This window comes from Saccopteryx leptura, chromosome 2 (assembly GCF_036850995.1).
Source record: "Saccopteryx leptura isolate mSacLep1 chromosome 2, mSacLep1_pri_phased_curated, whole genome shotgun sequence".
Classification (NCBI taxonomy): domain Eukaryota; kingdom Metazoa; phylum Chordata; class Mammalia; order Chiroptera; family Emballonuridae; genus Saccopteryx; species Saccopteryx leptura.
In genome coordinates this window covers 310540701-310558767 of record NC_089504.1, presented here as the reverse complement: position 1 = coordinate 310558767, position 18067 = coordinate 310540701, and positions in this window count along the sequence as shown.

Genomic DNA, 18067 nt, shown 5'->3' with positions numbered 1-18067 from the left:
TGCAGGGGTCCCCAAACTTTTTACACAGGGGACCAGTTCACTGTCCCTCAGACCATTGGAGGGCCGCCACATACAGTGCTCCTCTCACTGACCACCAATGAAAGAGGTGCCCCTTCTGGAAGTGTGGTGGGGGCCGGATAAATGGCCTCAGGGGGCCCCATGTGGCCCGTGGGCCGTAGTTTGGGGAAGCCTGCTTTAGAGAAAAAAAAGAAACTGTTTCAAATTAGGGTGGGAGATGACAAATTGTAGTCTGCCACACCCACCCCTGCCAATTACTCCTCAATTCCATCGTCTTGGTAATTCTGCAAAGGATATATGCTGTTGGTTCAGGAATAGGGGGAACCCAGAAGTGTTTTTTTGTTTGTTTCTTCTGGGTTTTTTTTTTCCCCCCCGAAGTGAGAAGCATGTAGGAGGCAGACAGACAGACTCCCGCATGTGCCTGACTGGGATCCAGCTGGCATGCCCACCAGGGGGCGATCCTTGGCCCATCTGGGGCATTGCTCCACTGGAACTGGAGCCATTCTAGCACCTGAGGCAGAGGCCATGGAGCCATCCTCAGTGCCCAGGCCAGCTTTGCTCCAATGGAGCCTTGGCTGCAGGAAGGGGAAGAGAGAGACAGAGAGGAAGGAGAGGGGGAGGGGTAGAGAAGCAGATGGGCACTTCTCCAGTGTGCCCTGGCTGGGAATGGAACCTGGGACTTCCACACTCTGGGCCGATGCTCTACTGCTGCAGAGGGGTTTTTCTTTCTTTTTTTAAAAGTAGGGCTAGCCTGACCGGGCGGTGGCACAGTGGATAGAGCGTCGGACTGGGATGTGGAAGGACCCAGGTTCGAGACCCTGAGGTCTCCAGCTTGAGCGTGGGCTCATCTGACTTGAGCAAAAAGCTTACCCGCTTGGACCCAAGGTCGCTGACTTGAGCAAGGGGTTGCTCGGTCTGCTGAAGGCCCACGGTCGGGGCACATGTGAGAAAGCAATCAATGAACAACTAAGGTGTCACAATGCGCAATGAAAAACTGATGATTGATGCTTCTCATCTCTCCATTTCTGTCTATCCCTCTCTGATTGTCTCTCTGTCTCTGAAAAAAAAAAAAAAGTAGGGCTAAATATCCATATTATAAGAAACACAGAATGCAGCACTTACAGCGACCAGTTTTTCTCAATGTAGCTGTGAGGACAGAATATAAAGCATAGACTTAAAATTCAGTACAGAGACACATGATTGATATAAGAAGCGACTGTCATATTGGAAGGGTTAAAACATGAACTGCGATATTGAAGCAGGTTGTAGCATCATCTTTCCTGCAGGCTCTCTTAGAAGGCCATTGTTAGCGATCATTTCCACCTAGAAACCAGAAGCTGAGCGAGGTGACCCCCTCGAACTCGTCCAGATTTATGGTTTTCATTATTCTGGTCCCTAACAGGTTTGTCATCTCCCGATACCAAAAAAAAGAAAAAAAAAATCAACCTAAAAGTAATCTGTGTAAAAAGAAATGCACCTGGGCCGGTGCGGGGACTCAGTTCCTACATAATTCTACTTTCATGGGAAGAGATGTTCTTCCTTTTGTTTTTGTGACTTGGACTGTTTGCACGGAAACCAAATCACAGTTCATTCACTCTCTCTGTGTCTTTGTGTTCGTATTCTTGTCTGCTCTGCAACATGACAATCAGTCCCTGTGGCGGCGACTACATGTGTCAGGAATAGAGAATGTCATCATTTCAGGTGTAGGATGATTTGCTACATTTCAAGCTGATAGTTTTTGGTGCTTTGGATGCTCTTGTAAAAGCAAGAATGATCTCTGTTGAAAATAATTTTTCTGATTAATCTTTTTTTAAAAATGCATTTAATTCCTGCCTTATTTTCAACTCATAGAGATGGTGCCCGTTGAATGTCACTTTACAGTTGTGGCGACTTCAAATGTTGACAGAAGACTGTCCCCTGGTCTTCAGTCTTGTAGAAAATAAGATGATGGTATGTATTCATGAACTAAACATCACAGTTTTCCCAGGTTACCTGACAGCTGGCAGAAGCCTAGAAGGTAGCTTAGTTCAAAGTGCTGGTTGTTTTTTTAAATATTTATTTATTTTTATGTATTAATTTTTTTTTTCATTTTTTCCAAAGCTGGAAACGGGGAGGCAGTCAGACAGACTCCCACATGCGCCCGACCGGGATCCACCCGGCATGCCCACCAGGGGGTGATGTTCTGCCCCTCTGGGGTGTTGCTCTGTTGCATCCAGAGCCATTCTAGCACCTGAGGCAGAGGCCACAGAGCCATCCCCAGCGCCTGGGCCATCTTTGCTCCAGTGGAGCCTCGGCTGCGGGAAGGGAAGAGAGAGACAGAGAGGAAGGAGAGGGGGAGGGGTGGAGAAGCAGATGGGCGCTTCTCCTGTGTGCCCTGGCCGGGAATCGAACCCGGGACTCCTGCACGCCAGGCCAACGCTCTACTGCTGAGCCAACCGGCCAGGGCTATTTATTTTTTATTTAATTAATTGTGTTTACATAGATTCTAGGGCCACCCTGAATGTGTCCCCTCTCCCCCATATTCCCCTCAACATCTCCCTTACCGCCCTCCCCCCTTCCCTCCAGGTTTATCCCATCCTATCATCCCTTTTCCCTCTGTCCTCTTTTCCTCTGGTCCCTTTGATCCCTCCTCTGTCTCAATTCTATTCCTCAGTTCTCACTGTTCCTTGGATTCCTCAAATGAGTGAGGTTATATGATTTTTTTTTTCTCTGCCTGGCTAGACAGACCTCTGTCTCTCGCAAAACATATTTCTCAATCAGCTGAAATTTCATAATTAAATATTCCTTCTGGCCTTGGCTGTTTGGCTCAGTGGTAGAGCGTTGGCCCAGCCTGTAAAAGTCCTGGGTTCAATTCCCGGCCAGGGCACACAGGAGAAGCACCCATCTGCTTCTCTACCCTTCCCCCCCTCTCCTCTCTCTCTATCTCTCTCTTCCCCTCCTGCAGCCAAGGCTCTATTGGAGCAAAGTTGACCCTGGCACTGAGGACGGCTCCATGGCCTCTGCCTCAGGCGCTAGAATGGCTCTGCTTGCAAGGGAGCAACGTCCCAGATGGGCAGATCATCGCCCCCTAGTGGGGTTGCCAGGTGGATCCCAGTCGGGTGCATGCAGAGTCTGTCTGTCTGCCTCCCCACTTCTCACTTCAGAAAAATACACCCCCCAAAAAAAAAAATCAAAAAAATTTCTTCCTTAGCCACCTTCTAAAAGGCAAATGCTACCTTTGAGCATCCCTTCCCCTATCCAATTACCTAGAAAAGTTGCAGGGAGTAGGAACTCTGGGAGGTAGATGGGAAGGGAAATTCACAAAGCACAGGAACAGGGAGAAAAAGAGCCACTGGGATACAGGAACCAACATCCCTTTTGGAGAGATTCCTCTGCACGAGAGACGCTGATGGTGGCCCGCCCATCTCTCCTCTGCTTCCCTGCAGCCTGGAGGACAGTCCCCATACAAGGTGGTGGCTGAGTCTCTCCAGCATCCGCTTCTCTTGAAGGCTTCCTCTGGCCTCCTACAAGGACCACAGTCAGCTTACTCGCAGGGCGGCCAGAAGCGCCAAGGACTTAAAACCCCAGAAGCATCTTCAAACCAATAAGATGGAATTTGATGGATCAACCTCAGCTCCTCATGCGTTCGGTGGCACAATCCTGAAGTCTCACTCAGGATGACACCACTGTCCAGTGTCAAACTGCATTCGAGCACTTTAATCAGGTCTGAGAAATGCAGGTTCAGTCTCGGCCTTACTGTTGGGCAAGGAAGTTTGAACTTGTGGTTGAACTTTCTCATGCTTCACCTCAGGCGAAAGGGAAAGTTTCTTGTAAAGTTTGAATAAAATTCAGCCACCTCATTTTCAGTGAAGTAGGAAAAGAAGAGAGCATATGTTTAAAAATTGAAATTGTTCATTTTGTAATAAGTGATTGATTCCAAGAAAAAAACAAAAACATGCGTGTTCCTCAGGTGTCTTGGAGGACGCCCTCGGAGCGATGAGTCCTGGTCGCCCACGGTGACAGCCTCTCATTAACACTCCCGTTGTCGGCTTGTTCTCCTCCCGTGTCACTTTCCTCCTTGTTCACCATGCTTCCTGGGGGCGCGTCCTGAATACGCCGCTTGCACCCAGTTGCTTTTGGAGGAACTCAAACCAAGACCGCGTCTCTTCTCAAAGCAGCAACCCACCCACGTCCCACCAGGCTGCCTACCAGCTTCCGTCGGCTTCTCACAAGTCCCTCCAGAGAGAAGTCAGCTTCAGGCACACTCTCTCCCTAGTTGTGTCCTGACTTTCCTCTGGTTCCATCTTCACATCTTTCATCATAGTCTTGGACGAGACAGTGTCCCTGCCTAAGTGCTTCAGGACCCCTGGAGCCAGTCCTTTGACATAGCTGATGAACAAAGTGATTTTCCAACCCTGTAAATACCTGGTGCATTTGCGCTGTCTACCTTCCCTCATGACCATCTCTTTCTTTAATTACTTCATTGAATACAAACCTGTGCCAATGATCCTATCAGAAGATACAGAAAAGCAATCCACCCTTGGGTTCACCTGATGACCGATGGCCCCTCTCTAACCTCAAATGGCAAGTGCTGGCCTCAAAGACGCCTACACAGATACAGCATTGTGAACACACACAAGGAGTCGTGAATTGGGTATGCATGACCATGACTTCCTTGGAGGAAGCAGTAATGGACTCTTATTTTTTATACTAATGAAAAAGTATAAATTTCACAGTCTTCCAGAACAAACAGAATTGTGACTTATGCTTCACAATTTAGGTAATTGATTTCCTGGAACTTGGACAGTTCTACCACGCTTTCAACAAATATCTTTTTCTTCCCTCGGAAGTTGGTCATATGGTGATGGGAGTGGGTGGTTCGGGGAGCCCTGATTATTTTTCCTTCTTTGAATTGCAAGGCAATTACTACTGAAATCATTTATTTGGCACTTAGCAGAAGCCACCTTGCATTTAAAAAAATTTTTTTTTCTACCCACAAAAGCCCAGCTTTCCTGGGCAGTCATCGTGCCTAGTATTCCTCCCAGGATCTGATAATTGTCAGTTACCTAAAAATAGAAGATAAGTTTTTCTTGTTATTGATGAGAACGCTGACACTTTTCTGAAATACATTATAGAAGCCCCCCCCCCCCACCTTCTGGGAGAGAGACGTCGGCAGAGCCAGATCTCAGCAAATGCGCCATGCACCATTAAAATTCTACACTGAATTTCAACTTTCTGTCCTCTTCCCAGCCCCTTCCCAGTTCTGAGATTATAATCTGCTGCAGGCTAGGAATCCAATATTTCAGGTGGGATTTGACTTGGAGTGTGGGAGGGACAGGCATCTGCCCTTTGGGCAGTAGCTCCGTGCTGGACGTATTCAGTGCTCAGAGACTGCTTCCACTATTTCCAGGCTGGGACTATCCATTGCAAAAGCCCACATTCTTGTGTACACAAGGCCTTGGTCAGGTCTGGGCTGAGCCTGGTCAATGTTAAATGATGCAGAGAAAGGAATTGATGACATCCTAAAAGTCAGCAGGAAACAGCCCCTACCCCCTCTCCATGCACGGCTAGCTGTGCCTCATGCAATTTCACCCCCAGCTTTGATTTTCCATGATTCTGAAAAATTATAAAGCTACTCATTTCTTCCTCAGAATTCAGAAACACCTATTGATCAATATAAGCTTTGCCTACACAGGATAACCTTCTTCAGCACTTTCTTCTATTAGTTAACTTTGCTTTAACCAATGGCTGGAAAAATCACATATCTTACAGGCAACCTCCAGCAGCCATCTTGGATCTACCACAGAAATTAAGTGCAACACAGATTGCAGTTAATCAGGGTGCATGGTAGTATTAATGTTCACATTCTGATGGAGAGAAAACCAACATAAAATGCATTTTTAACGTGTTTGCTAAAAGGAATTGTATTGGTTGTACAGGCTACCCATTGTTGCACACAAAGAAAGACTATTTCACTGAAAAACCGATCTTGTTTGTAATTCAAGATCTATAGAAATTTGAGCTAGATTATTAATGGTCAATGGGCTTTTCAGTTTTGTTTTATTTTATTTTTATTTTAGAGAGAAAGGAAAGGAGAGAGAGCAAAACATTGATTTGTTGTTTCACTTATTTATATATACATTCATTAGTTGATTCTTTTACGTGCCCTGACCAAGGATCAAATCCACAACCTTAGCATATGGGTACTACGCTTTAACCAGCTGAGAGCTTCTTCTCAGTTTGAATTGAGGGAGTCATCACAACATTTCATATGGACATCCCCTCCTGCAATGACAAAACCCTACCAGAAAAGCTTGCTCGAACAGCAGAGAAGCTAGAAGCAGCTTTGGTTCTACTTTGATGGAAAATCCTGGGAAAGTTCCAACTTCATGGATATTTTAGGCATTGCAGATGCCCAAACAGAAACCACCCGGGAGGTCTGCGCTGCCAGCGTGCTGGTAGTGTTGGTGGAAAGTTTCTGCAACCAAGTGGAGTCAGCCAAAGAATGCTCCGTGTCAACAATGGCCCAACCCGAGAGAACCGTGGAAAACCTCAGTAAAACGGGCAGTTCCTGGAGAAAATTCAGCAGCTTTCTGGTAGCCTAAAATGGTATACATGCATGATCGATACTTTGCAAGTTCCATGTGAGGCCAGGGTCTACTTGGAGATCCGGTGACTACAGTTCAAGCCAACAAGCCATATGGTGCCTCAGTTATACCTTGTGTAAACCAGGATGAGGCCGACTACTCCTTGGGGCCAGAGGCTTTACCTACATTTAGTTATTTGCCTGACCACCCTCCTTAAGTTCTGGGGCAGGTACTGCTTATTCTCATTCTGTAAACAAGTCTCAGAAGATTAAAACATTCTCCCCAAGTAATAAGAATGAACTACGGAGCACTGGAGCAAGCACTAAAAGCTGGAACTATGTACACATTCTGAGGAAGATGCTTATTTAGAAACAAAATCTCTGGTGATACAAATTTCTTTCCAGGAGTGATAATCAAAATATTTAGACACCTGAATGCCAGGACATTGAGCAATCAGAAGGGAGCCAGCAGAAAGCAGTGTGCACAACCATACAGTGTGTAGATCATCATTGTCAAACTATTTCTTTTTAATTCAAGCAATATTTTTTACGATAAAGAAATAAAGCTTGCTTGTATAAAATAGAAAAATATTTAAAAGTATAAAAAAGAAAAAAGTGCATATAACACACACACACACACACACACACACACACACACACACCCATCATAGGTAAACTCTTGCCTTTTCTACTTATAAACATGTTGCCATGTCATTAAAAAAAAAATCTCTGGTTACTTTATGTCAATGGCTGCTCACTATTTCATTTCAGGGATGTAATATAATTGATTCCCTCTCCCTCTTCTTACCCCAAATTTTGAATATTTCCAAGTTGTCATTTATATAAATGATGCTTTGATAAATATCTTTGTACCTGAAGCTCCATTTATGTAGAAGTTTATGTACTTAGGAAAATTCCTAGAACAGTTACTGGCAAAGATGATCACAGAGCCACTTAATATTATAAACCTGGGCTCTAAGTTGGGTATCATCGTCTCAGTTCACCGCTTCAAAGGGGGAAATTCCTTCTACTCAATAAAGTTAACATCAAGTCCGAATCAGCTGCGTATGGGTCTGGTTAGTGGGAAAACACGGAGGGAGGCAGGAGGCGCACGCACCCCTCATCCCACAGTAAGTTTAGATGATGGATGTAAGTGTGGACTTCAAGTCGGAAATTCCCATTCTCACAGATGAGCAGTGCAGGAATGAACACTAATGAGAATTCCCATGCAGTGCAGGAATGAATGACTGAGTCTTACTTTGGAGAGCGCAGCCACCCTATGGAGATCATAATTCCATCAAGGCACAGGGTGGAGGGGGCAACAGGAACCATGTCCGGGGAGGTGGCTTCTCAGACCCATACTTGCTTTCCAGATACAAAAGGGAAATGTCTTCTCATGTTCATCCAACACCTGGGAATCAGCCCCCTAACATGTTCCATCACCTTTCCAGAGGTTGAGCTACCAGATTCCAGCACTTTCTTGAATCTTCAGAGGAGATGGGCTCGTGGTCACTCATCCCCTCATGATCCGCACATGTTCTGACCCTTTGGCTCACGTGTCAGTACAAACACCCCTTGGCTGGCCAGCTTCCAAGCCATCAGAAGGCTTATAGTGCAATGGAAGAATACAAAAATAGACATCAAATGACCCGAATCCTGGTCCATATTTTGTAATTAATTTGATTGTGTCTATTTCTCTATATGCCTGTTTGTTCACCTGGAAATGGGGGTGTTTAGAGATCAGGTCCCTGCGAGATCCCTTCCAACACTCAAATTTTTCTAACTTGACTCCTCTGTAACCCTGGGCTTGACACTGTTGGGAGCTGGTTAAACATAAAGCATGATTTCAGTCCTTAGGCAAACTTATGGGGGCGGAAAGACTACCAGATGTGGTCTGTGCATTCTCCCATTTGTGTAAATGCCAACTAAAGGGTTACTCCCACACTGTTGGAGGTCAAGAAAAGGCTTCAGGGATGGGTGAGACTCGAGCCTGTCCTTGAAGCGAACTATTTAGCAAAGCGCCCTGGCCAGGAAGAACCCCTGCTGTGAGCCACAGACCAACTATCATCTTTGTTATAAAATTTATCCCCATCCACCAGAGTCCTAGAGGATCTTCCATAGGGATGGGATGAAAATGGTGTATTTGTCTCCAATCTGCATTTTCCCACCCTACGTGGCTGTAATTCCTTGTTCAGAGACTAAACCTCTTAGTGATTTTCTGTGTGGAATCACTATTAATAACACTTTTTAAAAATCACATCAGCTCAAAATAGGTATGTCATGTCTATATTCCCCAAAGGTGTTATTCGTCCATGAAAATGGAGTCTTAATCTTTGATCCTTCAACCAGGAGGAAAGAGAGAAAAGGAACGAAAGCAAGTCAGGATTAGATGGCACAGCCCCTCTGTGACTTGTCCCTCCACCTGCCCTGCTCCCCGTCTTGGCCTCCTTTTTATCCAGGTGAGTCATCACTGCTGCCTTGTCTGCCAGGTTAGCTGTCCAATGAACCATGAGGCTTTTATTGACTAAGAAATTTTCCAGTGGTTCACCAGGTCCACCTTTCACTGAAATCATGCCTCCCTCCTATGTCCACCTTTGGATTTCCAAAGGGAAAAAGAAAAAGGAGGGCATAGGAATGGAGGAAAAGCAAAGGGCAGAAAGTGTGTCCCCGAATTGTTTATCTGTGTTGGAAGCAGGGGGCTAAAACCAATGGAAGAAAATCTAGCGAGTGCCCCTCACTCTCTCTGACCCCGTGTTCAATCTCAGGCTTCAAAAGTCGCCACGACGCACATGGTTGCCGGGAGCAGCAGCGAGGCGATCTGTAAATCATGTTGTGTGGATCCACTTTCTTAATTGCATGTTCCAGATGCTATTAAAATGATTTTGGACTTGACCTTATTCAGTAACAGGGTGCTATCACAGGTTCTGAGTCAAGGGGAGGACTTGAGTACAGCAGCTTACATTTTGTATCTGCCAGAATCGTGACAGGAAACAAATGGCATATTCCAAAGGAGAGTTTGAAGAAAGTTAATTAAAAAGACTGTGTAGGATGGTGTGGGTGGGATATAGGGAAGCCGGCAAGGGATAGCTCAGGAGACCCGAAACAGACCGACCTGGACCAAGCTCTAGCCTCAGAAGACAGGTGGCCGCCTGCCACAGTGGTGGCCTTTGGTAGAGGAACACAGTGTGGCTGGAATGGAGGGAGCCGGGAGCTGGGAAATAACCCCGACCTCTTTTTCCTCTCACCCCCCAGTCTCCTGGGAAAGCCTCCCATCAGCTGAACCCAACATGAGACCCAATGAGAGGGCAAAAGAGCCCATGGATGATGTTCATTCAAGTCAGCTTCCCAGGATCAGAACAGGTCGGGGAAGTGATGTGCTGAATCAAAGAGAGAAGATCTTGTCTACATGGTATAGCGTACTCTGCTATCCAGATAAATAGATACCTACCTACATGTAGATCTAGAAACAGATATAGAGAGATCTATTTTTTAAATTTCATTTGAACATCACCACAACCCTGCAGGGTCTGCACGATTTTCAAATGAGATAACTTGGGCTCCCAAAGACCAAATCATTGACCCAACCAGAAGAGGTGGTCTAGGGAGGACATCAATACAGGATAGTGACCTTTAGAGATGCCACTCTCTGTCTCTGTCTCTTTAAACTCTACCCTCACTTTTCCTCACTTACCCAGGGTTAACCTGCTCTTCAAGCCTAGTTCACACCTGTTTGAATGAAGTGACTTCATTGATCCCATCCCTTCTGGCTGCCCAGGGAGCCTGGTGCTCAACAGACAGGACATAGCAACTATTCATTTATTGACTTTATATTGTTCTGGGGTGTTGGTCTTGAGCTCCAGAGTCTGTTTTCTTAAGACAAGATCAATAGAGCATGCCTCTGAATGTCAACATCTGACAGCACTTGGTAAATTTTACCACTCTGCAGATGGTCAATAAGTATGTCCCAAATTTCAATCAGCGATGTGGGAAGGCAGTGAAGAATACGTATGTGTATGTGAGTGAACACTCGTGTCAGGCAGGGTTCGATGCAGGACACAGTGCCAGTCTAGCTGAAAGGGATCAAACCCAGGGAACCAGGCAGTTCCCAAATCCTTGGGCAGGCGGAAGGAAGGGGGCCACCTTTAGACCTTGGGTTCCAAGATCACATTACTATAGCTGTCATTGCTAATGACACCTCACACCTCTCACAGACATGGAGGTGGCATCCAGCCACTACAGTTATTCACTTCTAATGGCCCTTCCAACAGCCACAGTGCAGGCAGATGACTTCTGCCTCTTCTCCACTATGCATGCAAGTTCAGCTCCTTGGCACGAGTGCATTAAATTGCAAATAGCCCCCTAGCTCTAAGAAAGAATGGGAAGACAGTTCTTGGCCTCTCCTTTCTTGCAGTATTGAAGGGAGGGCTGGGAATGAATGCTGAGTGCCAACAGAGCACGTGCTGTGCATGATTATCAGCATGCAGGCATGCAGCGTCTGCGTGCTGCCATCATTCACAAATAAGAGAGTGTGGTCACGGCTGGACATGTAGGAGTGTCAGTAGGCTTGGTGAGATGAGCTGTTTTGAGAAAATGTAGACAGAGTGCCTTTGTTCCAATCGTTGAAATTTGATTGGAGGCGGCGTCTTCAAGATCAGGGGTGGAGAGAAGCAATGTCAAAGAAGGAATCTGTAACATGAAGCCAATCAGCCTTACCTTGGGGCTGGCAGGGGTGCATTGGGTGGGGCTGGCGTACCAGAGGTATGTAGGTTTATGCACTCGTGTCTTGTGAGTTTATGCACCACCTGCTCATTAAAAACACCCCCTCCAGCCCTCTACCCCCACCCCACTAGCCCAGTTCACCCCCACACACCTTGGCTACCTTCTTGAGTCTTTCTTGATCAACAGTGCCTCCTAGTGGTATAGCATAAAAAAACCCACTCATGTTTTCTGTAGCATAGCAACTGATTTGCTCCCTTTTTTTTTTCTTTCATTTTTCTGAAGCTGGAAACAGGGAGAGACAGTCAGACAGACTCCCGCATGCGCCCGACCGGGATCCACCCGGCACGCCCACCAGGGGCGACGCTCTGCCCACCAGGGGGCGATGCTCTGCCCATCCTGGGCGTCGCCATGTTGCGACCAGAGCCACTCTAGCGCCTGAGGCAGAGGCCACAGAGCCATCCCCAGCGCCCGGGCCATCTTTGCTCCAATGGAGCCTTGGCTGCGGGAGGGGAAGAGAGAGACAGAGAGGAAAGCGCGGCAGAGGGGTGGAGAAGCAAATGGGTGCTTCTCCTGTGTGCCCTGGCCGGGAATCGAACCCGGGTCCTCCGCACACTAGGCCGATGATTTGCTCCCTTTTAACTCGAATTTTGCACGTGAGGGAAAAACCTAAATCTGAACTGAGATGAAGAACAAGTCAGAACTGGAATTCCTAACACTTCCCTCTGAGTACCTGGGGAAGCCCCTTCCCTCCTGCCGATGTACCAAGCTGACTTGAGCTGGTCCTGACTTAGACCGCAGTTCCCAGCTGGGGGGCTGTTCTGCCGCCTTGGGCACATTTGGCAATGTCTGGAGACATTTTTTATTGTCACCACTCAGGAGAGGGTGCTGCTGGCGTCTAGTGGGCAGAGGCCAAGAATGTTGCTTAGGCATTCCACAGTGCACAGGCCAAAAAGAAGTACCTGGTTAAAAAAATCGTCCATAGTGAACATTTTGTCTTAGTTGAAAAATTCGGTCTTAAAAGTGGACAACGCCCCCCACCCCCACCTGTGACGCTCCTCAGCATGTCATCAGGCTCACACCTTCTCAATTGCTCACAGTTCTCCTCAAACCCAAGATGCTGACAGATGCACAAAGTAGGATTAAAAAGCCCACGGACCTCACACCCACTGGAATGGCTATTGTTATAAAAGGACAATAACAAGCGCTGGTGAGGAGGTAGAGAAAGGCACGCCCTCGTATCTTGCTGGAAGGATTATAAAGAGGTGTAGACGCTCTGAAAAAACAGCATGGAGGCTCCTCAAAAGTTCAACATAGGCTTCCCACGTGATCCAGAAATCAGTATCTACCCCAAAAGCGGGGTCTCGAATAGATCCCGTACGCCAAGGCTAATAGAAGTGTTACTTACAAAAGTCAAAAGGTGGAGACAACCTAGATGTCCATTGTAAGAGGAATGGATTAACAACATGCGGTCTATACATACAGTGGAATATTATTCAGCCCACAGAAGGGATGAAGTTCTCATATACACTACAACAGGGACGGACCTTGAAAACATGAGGCTAAGTGAAATAAGCCAAAGGAATGGTCTATACACACAGTGGAATATTATTCAGCCCACAGAAGGGATGAAGTTCTCATATACACTACAACAGGGATGAACCTTGAAAACATTAGGCTAAGTGAAATAAGCCAGACACAAGGACAACTATTGTGTGATCCCACTTATGTAGAGTCCCTATAATAAGCAAATTCGTGAGCACAGGTGGTAGAGTGGATGTTGCCAGGGACTGGGTGGTGGAGGGATGGGGAGTTGCTGTTTCATGGGTACTGTTTCAGCTTTTGGGAAGAGGAAATAGTTCTGGAAATGGGTAGGGGTAAGGCTCATCCAACATGGTGAATGCACCTACTGCCACTGAACTGTACACTTGAAAAGGGTTAAAATGGTCAATTTAAAAAAAAAAAAAAAAAAAGGTCAATTTTATGTTCGGTGTATTTTATCATAATTTTAAAAAAACCACCCCACAAACCTGGGGTTCTCAGCTTTTTTAGGCCAACAGCAGCCAAGGTCAGCAGGGTCCCTAGCGTGCCAAGACCCTCTGACAGTGGCCCACAAGGGGCCAAAGCCATGGTGACCAGCTCATGACTTTGATTACCCCGGGCTCAAATTGGATGCCACAGGACCGAGGACAAGAGCAGCAACGTGGCTGCCTCTTCTGCTCACCACCAGGGCATTGCCAGTCTGAAATGTACTGCAAGGGAGCTCGCTGGAAGCCGTCTGGACATCAGTTGCAGAGTCAGCAGGACTGTCTTTCTGTGAGCGAGCAGATAAGAGAAACGGACTGGAATTTGTAGGAGAAATAAGGACATTGCCAAGTCTTTCTGGCTGTCCCTGAGTCTCTGCCATTCCTGGGACGTGCCAGCCTTACAAACGTTGAGACAAAGCTATTTACCTGTCTCAGTCCATTTCTCTGGGCATCTCACTGTCCGTCTGTGTGTGGTTGTACAGGTGCATGCCTGTGTGGGTAGTTTAACATTTTCCTCTAAGCCAGTGATCACAGTCCTTAGAACACAGAGGTGATGAGTCCATGGTTTAATTCCAATTGGCATCACACAGGGGAAACTGATTTAGGGCACAGAGGGCGCCCTCGCTGCAGCTGGCCTGCTGGCACAGGGACATGGGTAGACAAGTAGGGATGATTCTGGGGAGCCATCCCCACCCGGCCATGCCCAGGGCCTCTGGGGGACAGACGGCTTTGTGACACAGAGCGCTGAAGGACATTTGTAACTGGCATATGGCACCTTCTGGCTTTCACCCAGAAGATGCTGCAGACCCTCAAAATACCCGTGAGTAATACTTGTCACTTCCCATTGACTGGATCATCTAGCAGTGTGATTCCACAATCCCCTTCCAAGTTGCAGGTGGCGTCTCCCATTGATCCTTTAGGGTGCTCACTGAGAGGGGTCAGCACCCAGCAAAAGTGGTTCCTTGGTTGTCACACTGGCAATATCTGTGGGGCCCAAAAAGCCGCTGCAGAAGCCACAGGCCATGAAGCCACCCTGCTGGTGGAGGCCTTGACCCCCAGTGCGAGAATGACCTCAGTGTTGTCCTTGGGCAAGCACAGGAAAGCACTTTCACCAAGGAACTGAGTAGAGGGTCAGGAAAACCAGTTTCCTATCACCTGGATGTAGGGGTAAGGTCATCCCAGGACACACCCTGGGGTCCAGCCATGCCCTTGTCCGTCCCCTGCTTATGACACTATGAGAAACACCAACTTGCTTGAGTCTCTTTACCATCCTTCCCCACCTGAAATTCAGTGTAGTGATTCCCATCCCTGTTTCTGTTATTCTCCCCAAGTAGGATGCCTCCCCATCACCACCTCTTTATTCGGTGTCCCCAGTTTCTACCCATCTTTATGCATCCTGTTATTTAAACAAGGTAAAGCAAGCCATCCTAGAAACTTTCCTTCTGGAGCCTTTTATTTGCAACTCCAAAACATGCCACTAGGTGGCGTTAACACACTGTGCTTTGCTGTTCCTGTTCCCACCGGGATCTCAGGGTTGTTGGGGGGGACCTTGTCAGGCACTGCGCTGGGAGGGATCTCCACATGCCTTCACTGAATCCTACAACGATCCTAGGTATCACCATCCCCATTTTGCAGACGAGGAAACTGCAATTCAGAGGGGCCTAAATAACTGGCCCAAGATCACAAGAAGCCGAGCTGGAGTTTTGAACCCACGTCTGGTTGTATTAGAAAGCCCGCATTGTTTGCATAAAGCTTTGCTCTCAGGGCAGACTTTCCCAAAGAGCTTCCTTACCACATGCCGCCTTTTCCTCTCATCTACGTGCTGCAGTTTGGCCCTCCCACCGAGGCCCTGTCTTGTTCCCACCTGGCGGTCTCACCCTGGAGCCTGGACTGCCAGTTTGGGTGTTCTGACCTTCTCGTGCGCCAGGCTAAGTGGGACGCACGGAAGGGGCACAATGCACTTGGAAGCTTCGCTGGCCTGAGCTCACAGCACGTGTCCTTTATGAAGCTCAGGCTGCCCCACAAAAGCCACCGGCCAAGACTGTCCCTCTGTCCCTCTTTCCTGGGCCCACGCTTCATCAGCAAGTTGGCCACCATGACCTCCTGACTTGTCTTCTCCTAAGAATGCAGTTGATTCTAAAGGGTCAGCTTCAGCCCCACTTACTCAGCCTGAAGCTTCCCACAATGGAGGAGAAACACGCCGGCCAAGCCGCTTTAGGGAGAATCAAAAGGCGTGGTCCACCAGAGCATCAGTTTTTGGACACTGCACTGCTTTTGTGGTTTTTTGGCGATAATGTGGCATTGTCATTTTTCCCAAGACCATTAAACCACACTGGGCATGTTAGCAGCAAAAATGCAAGGTTTTTCTTTTCTTTCTTTCTTTCTTTTCTTTTTTTTTAAGTGCCCCTGAACTAATAGCCTTCCATCTAATCACACAAGAGGAAGTTCGAAGGTGACCGGTGCAGATTCGTATTGGTGAAACAAATGCAATTATTTGAATTCCACGTGGCAGTTCCAGAAATGTAAGGTACCCCCAGAGCATGCGCAACCCCGGGAGTTCTAGTTCCAGCACACCCTGGAACAAGCTGCTGGATTCTGGCTTCAGGGTGAACGCAGAGAGGCCAACAGAGCAGCTGTAATGCCAAGCACATAAGTGGTGAGTATTATGAACCTAGAAGGTTCTAGGCAAGCAGCAAAAACCTGTTCCTCTACTATTTTGATTGGCCATTGCTGAAAACTGCTGCTTGTCGGCCAGAAGAGAGATAGTAATACCTTCATGGTTCACAGTTCACAAAACAGTTTCACAATACCTTATCTCATCAAGTCCTCCTAACAACTAGATAACATCGATATTATTTTCAGAAAAAGAAGGCTTAGAAATATTGCAGCTTACCCAAGCTTGATGGAAAAACTGAGTCTCAAAACCAGGATGTCTAAATCCAAAGACAGTTTTCACAACTGTGCCATATGGGGCTTTAGGTCACATGACCCTGAGAAGGTGACTTACACGGATCAGATAGGATGGGAAGCCAATTTGACAAAGTCGTATCTTGCTCATTAGTAATTTTAGGGTGTCGTGGGGTTTTCTTGTAACCTTTATTGCATTTCTGGGTGACCATGGCAAATTTCCATAGTGTCTTAGGAGAGGTTTCAATGCTTCTGTTCTTATCATTTATTCCTGATCAGTGATTCCCGACCTGCCTTATTTGTAGTTGGAATAAAGAAACTATCCAAGCACAGATGATGTGGAAGATCAACCTAAGAGTGTTGGCTTTTCTGCTAGAGTACAGAGAGTTCATTGCACCTCTCTATTCACTCACCTGTGGCATTCTGGGATGTGAGTCCCCAAGCCACGCTGGTCTCAGTCCTCCCCACCTCACTCACCCCAGCTCAGGAAGGAGTTCAGGGTCCAAGGGACCACAGGAGTGACAGACCCTCTGTCCAGAATTATCCCTCCTCACTGATGGATGGAGGATCCGCCCCTGGGCATCATATGTGACTAACTCCAAATGTCAAATGCAGCAGGGGAATGGGCTACTAAAAAATTACATTGTAAAACAAGGAAAGCATCCATCCCCCTTCCTAACTTCAACTGTAGACCGAGGCAATCTTTCTTATCCCAAGCTAGACTTCCACGCTTTTCCTCTTCTCTGCTTTATCCCTATCCGATTGCAAACACAAGCTGATGTCTGAGGTCCAGTCCTCACATGGCAAAATGGATTTGAAATAATAATAAAAAAAGACAGGGGAGGGAGGTAGAGAAAGAGAAACAAGCTAGAGAGATCACCCTGCCTCCAAATCTCAGGGGGACCGGCTAACGTTAGTGCAGCCTGGAGACCGCCTAGCCACTTAATGAAGCACAGAGAAGAGAGAGACACATTTGCTGTTCTAAAAAGCCACAAGTCAGTGAATGCAAATGTGCCCTATTCAAGAAAACCAAATTAAAGGAACTGCTGGGAATTCTCTGCATAGCTAAGCAGAACAATTTTTTCCCCTTTAAGGCCATGTTTACCCTTCAGAAATCACATACCCTTCAGCACAGAAATGTAGAAGTGCATCATTTGCAGGAAGGATGGGATACATTAGCCCAGCCCTGTCCTTCAGAGGAAGAGACGCCAAATCCATCATTGCCCGGACAGCGTCCGCCCGCGCTGCCGCTGCCGAGGAGAGACTGGGCTGCAGGGCTCACATCCGACTTGGCTTCAAGGTGACAGGTATCTGGGGTGGTCAGAGCCTTGGCCTTGCTTGAGCCCACAGCCAAACTCCAGCGTGAAGGTGGTTCAGGACAGTGTAGACAGGGCAGCGCCTTTTACAGCTGGAGATAGGCAGGTAACAGGTGCAAGGAACAGGGGTGTGGGGTGCTCAGTCCCCATTCCTGAAGTCTGTCACCGGGTCAGTTGCAATCATTGACTCAAGGTACATCTTCTTTGTTTGAATGGCTGAGCGAATGTTCTTCCATCTGTTCTGTCTTCACCCACAATGAGCCTGTGTTGGTTTCAGGTTATGGAAGTGCATGTGGCCTCGCCCAAGCTGAACGGGACCAGTGGGAGGATTCTGCGATCTAAGGGAGACAAACCCACAAACCCAGAGCGGGCTGGGGTGTGTCTGTCTCTCTCCGGGTCTCTGTCTCTCCTCCTGTAAGCCAGTTAGGAGCCCATTGGAGGGGTGCAGAGGGGAAGCTATCATGGCTTCTTAGTTTGTCCAAGGTTACAGCAGTGGGGATGAAGAGAGGGAGAGAAGA